The following is a 9,766-nucleotide window of genomic DNA, read 5'->3' on the forward strand; positions in this document are numbered from 1 at the left end:
AGTATCACGGACCAACACACAAAACTATGTGTAACCATGAACTTTTATAGTCTGGTTAATACAGTTCAGTGAGAATCACTCACAAACGCGGGTGGCAAAATACAATAACAATGACTTGAGTGACGTCATCTTCGTTCTATCTATAGATATAATTAAGTTGACGTCACTCGGGCCTTTGTTTGTTTGGTTGTTTTTTTTGTGTTTTTTTTTGTGTTTTTTTTTTTGCCTTTCGCGTTTATGAGTATTTTTCACTAAACTGTATTAACAGACTAAATATATTTATGGTTACACACAGTTTTGTGTGTTGGTGTGTTTGACCTGGTGAGAATAAATGGAATTTTGAGCTTTACTCAGCGTATTTTAGAGATTTTTTTTATGCTCCACCTTCTTCGCGATATTCATTACAAAATCAGTTTGTCGACCCGTGTACAACGTGAAATGTCTACAATTTGCATTACACGTTTAGAAGGAGATATGAGAAATTAATGGAAAAACAGTATCCAGCAGGTAAAAGTTTTATTGTCACATTTCAAATATTGTCTTATTGTAGAATGCGGTTTTGCGGTCTTAATATATATCTGCAGAACGATGTAAGTCGCTGAGAATCGAACTGGCTTATTATAAAACTCCTTTTCTCCGAGGTTAAGCGAATAAGAACATCAACATAATTTGAGAGGCTTTCCGTACGTTACTCAGGAGTAATAAACCGTCCCAAAATGCTACTATCTCTAACATAATAACCAACTACCGATAGAACTAGTCAAACACTGCTAACCGTGCAGCAATAGACGAAAGTTGTTTTTTAATTTATTTCTTTATTTACTTTTGTTTTTTGTTTTTTTTTTGTTGGTGATTTTTTTTCTATCAAGGTTAGCGGCTTTTTGAAACAGTTTCTTTACCCAGAGGATCGCACGAAATGCTTCTCCAAAATTAGAGCAAGTCTCCTTACTAATATTTTTAAATTTTTAAAAAAAAGCATTGTCTATGCATAATATGTATTAAAACATATTCGGTAAAGGTTTCGATAGCTTAGATTAGAGCCTTCGCTTAACATCCGTCCAGGGTGCAGTCACGGTAGTTCTTTTTTGTTTTTTTCTTCTGAATTACACGGCAGTGGTTTGATAGCTAGGTCTGATAGATCTGGCGGAAAGTAATTAGTTGGCTTATCCAAATAGTAGCAAGCGATTGTTAATGTCCATTAAACATTTTTTAAAGTTTACTCAACCCACCTCGTGAATCTGAAAGACTAGAATGTTTTGAGATCCGTCCTTTTTTAGGCGACTTCACGGTGTCTTGAATTAAATAGGCCTAAAGCAGATTAATTGCTCATGATCAAAAATAAGTATACAGATTTAAAATCAAAGCTGAAATTCCTCATACAGGCGGTGGACTTCCATAGTTTCACAGCCCTTTATAAGAGAAAGTATAACCTTATGAAACGTTTGCCATCACTTGCAAAATCAAAACTGAATGGAAACACAGTAATAATAGCGTCATAAACAACCAGGTCAGAAAATTGTTTTGGAAGTTAGAAAAATCACACCACTTATAAAAATGGAACTTATATTTTAAATAGTAATATTTATTGGGCATTTCAACTTAGTCAAATTCCAACATCTCTAAAAGATTAAGTGACATAAACAAAAGTTCTGTGAAACGAAGAAAGTCCTGCCGCAAACATTGTTTCATCGGTTAATAGTATCTTGTTGGGGTTGAGAGGATTAAAAAAAATGGGTGGGGCGTTCAGCCCCCCCCCCCCCCCCCCCCCCCCCCCCCCGATTCTATATAAATCCCCTCTTTAGATGATGTGAAACTATAATTCTTCCCCATTGATTATTGTATGTTAAAAAAAACTGCTCTCAAACGTTAATAAACGCGCGGCTATGTCGTCTTATGATACGCTTGCCTTCGGATCGCAAGGTCCTGGATTCGAGTCCAGCCATGAGCGGCGCATAGTTAAGTCCTTGGAAAAGGCTCTTTACTCAGATTGTCTTACCATACGCGGATGCAAAATGGTCACATGACGTAAACACCGTTGTCTTTGTCAAAAAATGCAATATCGCTTAACAGGCGGCATATCTCGTCCTACATGTTAAATGCTGCTGCCGGCTTGTGATCCCTTGTAAAGCCCTTTGAGCATTTATAGTGAATATTTCACAATATAATGGCCCCAGTTGATGTTAAAGTATCTAATTATATTATGATGGCATTACTTCGAATATATTCAATATCAAATATTGTTTTTGTCCCAAACAGGTCAGAATTTAATGATACCTACAACCTCCCCTACCTTCATCAGTAATGCTTTCATAACCATCAAACATGTGATCTTAAGAGCCATATCAAATTGATCATCACAAAATAAGGAAAATATCACACGGGTAAGAATATTTTGTATTTCAAACCTTCATTGTCAATGAATAAATAGTAGTTAAACACGAAACTAGGACAAAATCAGAGTTACAACACCTGGCACGTCATAATTTGTTTTTCAACAATTTAGATTTTCAAAAATCCCATCATTAAGTATAGATTATGTTGAAACTATAAAAATGAATCAAAGACGGAGTGGATCTACGTAAATGAGCCTGTTTTGATTTATGTGGAGTATGCTGGATTTATTTTTCTGAGCAGGTGGTTTTGTGTGTTTAAAAAATCAGTGGAATCACATATCCATGTTTTTATGATTGACAACAAAACTACTAATCAATGCCTTTTAAAAAATATCCTCTGTACAGTCATGAAGACGGAACAGATCTTATCTCTTTGCTTACATTTACATTATATTATAAATAATATTCCTTCATAGCCATGAGATCATGAGGACCTGTCCTGTCGTGTTCTGGAAAAAAATTGACCAGAAAACTTGTTCTTCAAATATCGATGGATTAAAATGATCGGTATTTGAAGGACGAGTTTTCTGGTCAAAGTTCTTATTCAGAGTATGACAGATCTGGACAATCGATTTGGATGAAGAAAAAAAACAAACTAGAATGGATTTATATCACATTAATATAAAAAGCATAAAATTGTATCATTTTCTATGCCACGAAATATTACGACTACGATTATGGTGATGGTGGTGATGATGGTGATGATAATGTTGATGGTGGTGGTATAGACAAATCCACTCAAGACGGTGGTTGTACACAATTGAAATCCGGTGTTATTTGTGTGGACATTCTCTTAAAGAAATACAGAAATAGAAGTGGGATCAGACACATTCATTTTGTCCAATTTGTTTTTTGTACAGCACTCTCTTGCAAAAACCCTACCAGTAGCATCTGCTCTTTGCCATCACAGACACTAGGGACATTTTTAAAATGCATCCACCAAAAAAAAAAAAGTATGACGTCAACGATGTACAGAGGCTGTCATGTTCATATCATCTGTTCAAGACAAAACAGCCCGACTATCTAACGGAGGGTCATAAATCAATTTGGTAAGTCTACAACATTGACATTTTCAGACCTGTCTACTACTACTACAAAAACTATCGGTGAATTACGATTTCTTGGCTTCAATTTCAGAACTTCATAAGCATCACAGTCATTAAAACTTATTAAAATCGTCATGCTCTGAAAAAAATAGTAAAATTTTTGGCAGGAAAACTCGTCCAAGTATCGATCGATTGAATTGACCGATATTTGAAGGACCGAGTTTTCTTGTCAAATTTTTAAAGTGGTTTTTCAGAGTACAGCAGATCTTGGCAAATAAAAATGAGAATCTTGGTGGAGTCTTTTGACCTCACATGGTGGGCAGGGGGTCACTTGCTATGTATTCTATTCCCCCTTGTTTTCGGAGTTACTTACCATCTTTTTCTTGGAATAGGATTACTTGGTTTTGTAACAAACAGTCAAATGTATAGCGTTAGATTTGGGAGGTGATAGTTTTTCCATGCGATGTTAGTTATATTTTTGTTTTGAACATATCTTGCTAACATTTGAAAGTTTTCCTCTCTGTGGGGTCCTGCGTTGGTTTTGGAACAGACGTTTCGATGATTTCAAACTATTTACATCAATGGAATAAAATTAGAACCTAGACCCGTCTACATCTGTTTATTTGAGCCAATTTCCTTTCATCTTATTTTAGTCTTGATTTTTATAATTGCACTTATATTTTTTTACTATTTAATTTGCATCTTTTTTATTGGCGCTGATACGACCCAAATGTCGCAAGCTTTGAAAAAGCCTTTTAAATAAGCAAAAACGAGAAATGATTTTATACAACAGAATAGATAAAAGCATAAAGTTAATCTATTGCATATAATTTCAACACAATTGATTCGGCGATGATAGTGTTGTGGTGGCGATGACGACGACGACGACGACGATGATGATGGTGGTGATGATGATGATGATGATGTATGATGATGATGATGATGATGTGTGTGATGATGATGATGATGATGATGATGAGGAGGAGGAGGAGGAGGATGATGATGATGATGATGATGATGATGATGAGGATGATGATGAGGATGATGATGATGATGATGATGATGATAGATGGAATCAGCATAATAAGACGATGGTTTCACACAATAGAAATCCCATAGATAGTTATTTTCATTTTATTCATGTTTTTCTTGGTTTGCAGCGCTCTTGTAAAAACCCTACCAGCACCTCTTGTTCCTTACCACCAAAGATACTAGGGGAATTTGAATAATGCATCCATCAGAAAAGAGGGAGTAATGTCAATGATTTACAGAGGCTGCCATTCTCATTTCTACTCAATACAGAACAGCCCGATTATCCAGTGGAAAGGATAAAGATCAAGTAAGTCTCCAACGTTGACATGTATAATCCATCGCATAAAAACGGGATTATGTTGGGGTAAACCAGATGCCAGTAAGAGATTTCAATTTCAAGATTGTCAGGCTATGTGGTCTTGTGGTATGACATTTGCTTTTGGAGCGGAAAGTCCTGGTTCGAGCCTGGCTTGGCGCACAGTTGAGTCCCCTGGAAAAGGCTCTTTACTCACATTCTCTCACCGTAATCGGGTGTAAAATGAGTACCTAGCCGTTAGCAGCATTGTCTGCCCTGTCGGAAAAAAAAAAGTGTGGTATCGCCTAACAGACGTGTCTCGTTCTACTTGTAACTTTGAGCTTGTTTAGTGGATATTGCGCAATAAAAAAAAGCTCATTTTGTTCTCACCAAAAAAGATGGTATACTTATTCTACTCGTATTGTATGACCTTTGTCTAAAAGTTCAATTTCTTAATAACCGAAATAATACCGCTTTAATTCTCGGGTCACATTTATCATCCTGTCGTGTTTCAAAAACTCATACAGTAGATTGCGGCATTTGGTCTTAACTTATCTATTTAAATCGGCTATAGATAGAATGCGCTTGGCCAAGGAGTTCACAACATTGCCATCCGGAAGTATAACGGATCAACACACAAACTCTGTGTAACCATGAACTTTTATAGTCTGGTTAATACAGTTTAGTGAGAACAACTCACAAACGCGGATGGCAAAAACAATAACAAAGGCCTGAGTGACGTCATCTGCATACTATCTATAAAATCACCAGCCGTGGGCCGGGAAGACCTAGCTGTCTTTATTTACTCCTCTCCCCTACTCCTTCCACTGACAGCTTAAACAACGCTGCTTATTTTTTACTTAAAATGAGATTACTCTTGTTCTGACAGAGCTTGGACTTGGATCATTTGCCAAGAGGGAAGTAGTCTGGAATTTTTTAGGGAGGAAGGGAGTAGTGGGAGCCGGGATATATATTTTATTCATTGTAAATTACATGGTTACATTTAAATGCTTTTAAAATTGTTAATGCTTTGTGAAAAATTAAATATGTCGCTCATGTCGGGTTGGTATCTTGTGTTCAAAATGAGAATTTCACAATGGCTCTATTCTGACCCAAGCACTAATAATTATGAATATAGATAATGAATACCTTCCACTTCTTTGTCGTCCTTATGTTACTTTACCTTTTTCCTTCTCATTGCAGATCATCCTTTCTACAATGTATCATTTCAAGAAATCATGTAAATGAAAATTTGTCAAGAAGCGAACAAGTAAATTTGTCAAGAAGCGACCAAGTCATCTCTCATCTTACATCTGAATTTATTGTTGCACTCCGGTTTCAAGTATGGTGAGATCGTCTTGATGGTGGTTACCTATCATAATTTGTAGGATTTTTATTTGTCAATTTATCTGTTCTCCTGTAACAAGATTTCTTGCTTTTTACTCGTCATCAACAAACCTTAGATGGAAGTCTATTTTTCCCTCGTAAATCATCAATGCTAGATGAAACTTACCTCAAGCAGTGACTGAAAGGATGATTCCTATGAAGTGGGAACTTGATTTAATAATAATATAGCCTGATGGGTAGATAAATTTGATAAGGATTATAATGACATTGAACATTATGCCCATATGGCTTACACCCAGTCTATACATGGCTGGGATGTAGAAACCAGGGCTACATTATACCATCTGTCTGTTTTTGTCGAAAATGATAAGTGGCTTTGTTCAGGTTTTTTAGACTGTTTTTTTTTCTTCAGTAACCATCCCCCTTGCAATGCGATGCGGGACAAAACTATTGCAGTTTCTCTCTCAATGGACTTGAGTACATTTGTACACATAGGGTGATGGAATTAATGGGTGGGCATCACAGAACACGATTGAGGATGTTTGCTGGTACCATGCACCTATTTCTCGTAAATCATCTTCGATCTGAACAAAGCCATTATGATTCTCATTCTGAAAACAGGCAGAGGAACATTACTCCTTCCTTTCTATTTCTCTTCTCCCTTTCATCTAGTCTTGTCTTACTTCATCCTTGGTGCTTATATGAACAAATGTCTTCTAAGCGCAGTTAAAACAAAAGAAAAATTTAATGATATTAATGATTGTGATAATGATAAGCATGATGAAGACGATGCTGAAAATCATAAAATTATGCTGATAATAATGTGGATAATGATGATAAGTTATTGGTGATAATAATAGTCATCATGGTGGTGGTGTCGTGGTAGTAGTAGTAGTGGTAGATGTAGTAGTTGAAATATTTGTAGTAGTTGTAGTTAAAATAGTAGAAATTGTTTCTTTAACCTGAGGAATAATGCATTTGTCGACATTTTGTTAGTTTACCTTCTTTAGTTTATCTAGTTTCGATTTAAATCTCATTTTTGTTTCGCTCTTTAAAAATCCTTTTACATATAAATCACATGCTTGTTTTGCTTTTGGCTTCATACTCAATATATTAAGTTTTAATTAAGAGGGGAAAAGCACGAAATGATTGAAATGAAAGAGAAATACATAGATAAGAATAAATTAGAAGTAAATGATGAAACACATAATTGCAGAACTAGACAAGTAAATGAAATATGAATAAAATAATAAATGAAAATTGAAGGAATATTGATTGAAAAATAAATGAAAAGAGCTGTCAGCAGTGGAAAAAAATTAGACAACTGAAGTCGGAGAAGATTTGTCTAAGAAAAATCCACTGGCCATCCGGTTATATCAAATTCAATGTCAGCTATATTGTAGGGACATCATTTTATAACTTTTTATTTCATGTTGAATCCTCTTTAAAACTAGTTGTTGTTGTTTTTTTTTTTTTTTTTTTTTTTTTTTTTTTTTTTTTTTTTTTTTTTGGGGGGGGGGGGGGGGGGGGGGGTTTGGAAGCCATTGCGTTTGTGGAATGACATTCTTACAGCAATCACAAGGCAACATTGATATTTTAAAACCTTTTTTGATAGGACATTTCCATTTTTCTCTTGAATTTTCACCTCGATATTCACCAATATTCATTATGCGTCATTCACCATCACTACAAACTTAAGCATTTCATACCCCTTGAAATGAAACACAACCCCATTTATACACTGAACATTGCTGCTTAGTTTTGAAAACAATGACACTTTAAGTAGAAATGTGAAATAGAAACCCAGATAAAAAATATTAAAATAGTTGCATTATGAAATACAAGCTAGGGTTTTAAAAATGGATAATTCGATATTTATTTTTTTCATACTCCAAGGTTACAAGTTGGGTTTGTTTTGAGCATCGTTTTATATTTCAATTGGTTGGTTTTCCAAATATTTCAATATTTGTCTAGCTTTCTTCAGATTGGTACTTTGCTACATTTATCCTCGACGCGTTTGAATCCCTTCGTACTCTCTCAGGCATCTTTTCTTTTGTCGGCCTTTTCTTTGCCTACTTTCCATCTTTCCATTGTTTCATTCTTTAATCTCGTTGCTTATTCTTTGTGAAAAAGCATTTTAATTATTGGATTATCTCTTTGATGTAATGGTAACACGAATGACCAACTAATCAGATCTGAGGTTCGATGCCCAATGGAGTAAGGTTGATTTTTGCGATGATCTGTTTTAATGTCATTCTGCTTTACCTAACAGTCTTACAATAACTACAATGCGTATAATGACGCTCAGCATAATTTTTTTCGGAATATAGTTCACTGATTGCCTACGAGAAATAGTTATAAAAATTAATGCCGGTATCTAAACAAGACTGTAATATGTAGTTTTCCGGACCAATGAACACCTTTATCAAAATACGGTAACAGTCACGTCAATGCCAAGGTGTAACACCACTCTGTACTAATCATTGTGCTCATTGCGTTTTCATTGATGCGCTGAATGTCATACTGCATTTATACCAAAAAAAATTTTGGTTATTGAATAATTCACCAATAATTCAACAATACATTCCTATTACTGTCATTTCTCCCGTCATTGCTGTATTACATTGAATCGTTGTCTATTTTTGCAAGTAGTTTTTATTTTTATTGGAAGTCTGTCAGAAAGGTACATCCAGCTGGATTTCCTCTGTTTTTATATGTTTCACTGATTGCCTACAAGAAGTAGTTATAAAAATTAATGCCGGTATCTCGAGAAGACTAATATGTAATTTTCCGGACCAATGAACGCCTTTGTCAAACAAAATACGGAATCAGCCATGTCAATTTCATGGCGTAAATGTCGATCGGATGCTACTGTCATTATTTCTCCCGTCATTGCCGTATTACATTGAATCGTTGCCTATTTTTTCAAGTAGTTTTGATGTTTATTGGAAGTCTGTCAAAAATGTGCATCCAGCTGGATTTCCTCTGTTTTTATCATTGGTGCTCATTTAATTTTCAGTGGTGCACTAAATGTCATTATGCATAAATTTTGGTTATTTGCATAGTTCACCAATAATTCAACAATACTTTCCCACATTTATCCTCGACATCAATATTATTCATCATTCACCAATCACCATCAGCTTGCAGGCGGTTGGAGGGGCTGCTGGTAGGTTCTGTTTTCTATCCCGCTTGTCCCTTTCTTTGCGGATTTCTGTCTGTGTCCTGGAATGAGATTACTGGGATTTGTCCAGGCGTTTTGTGAACTCGGGTTAGTTGCAAGTCGGACACAGATAGATTTCTGCTCTATCTTTCTCTATTCTTCTATTGTCTTTCTTTTTCTAAGCCACTTTTGACCCAAACGTGTCGCAGGTGGTTACACCTACATCTACCTATCTGTCCTTTTGTGTTGTTTTCTCAAGCTTCTTTATCTCATTGTGACGTCATATGTGTTTCAGTTTTACAAGAATTTCTGCTATTAAATTGTTTTAATTAAACCGATTGTAGTTAAAATGACAAATTTTATTAGTCACAGTAACACTGCTTCAACATTGCGGCAGTCATGACTGACATCTTAACCTCTTTACCCCTTTCTCCTCATCAATGATTCTACCCCAGTTTCCCATTTATCACACATTCATATCAATACCGAC

The 9,766-nt window shown here is 35.4% G+C and overlaps 1 long non-coding RNA gene across 1 annotated transcript; it reads left to right on the plus strand.

The window, feature by feature from the left end:
• The first annotated feature begins 395 nt into the window (after positions 1 to 395).
• On the plus strand, positions 396 to 6,358 carry LOC144963830 (uncharacterized). Its single transcript, XR_013643723.1, has 5 exons — positions 396 to 507; positions 2,257 to 2,381; positions 3,254 to 3,442; positions 4,600 to 4,778; positions 5,970 to 6,358. It is a non-coding gene; the product is annotated as an uncharacterized LOC144963830 (long non-coding RNA).
• The last annotated feature ends 3,408 nt before the right edge of the window (positions 6,359 to 9,766 follow it).

The sequence above is a fragment of the Berghia stephanieae genome, chromosome 1 (assembly GCF_034508935.2).
Source record: "Berghia stephanieae isolate SIO BIC M18660-M18661 chromosome 1, UCSD_Bste_1.3, whole genome shotgun sequence".
Lineage (NCBI taxonomy): Eukaryota > Metazoa > Mollusca > Gastropoda > Nudibranchia > Aeolidiidae > Berghia > Berghia stephanieae.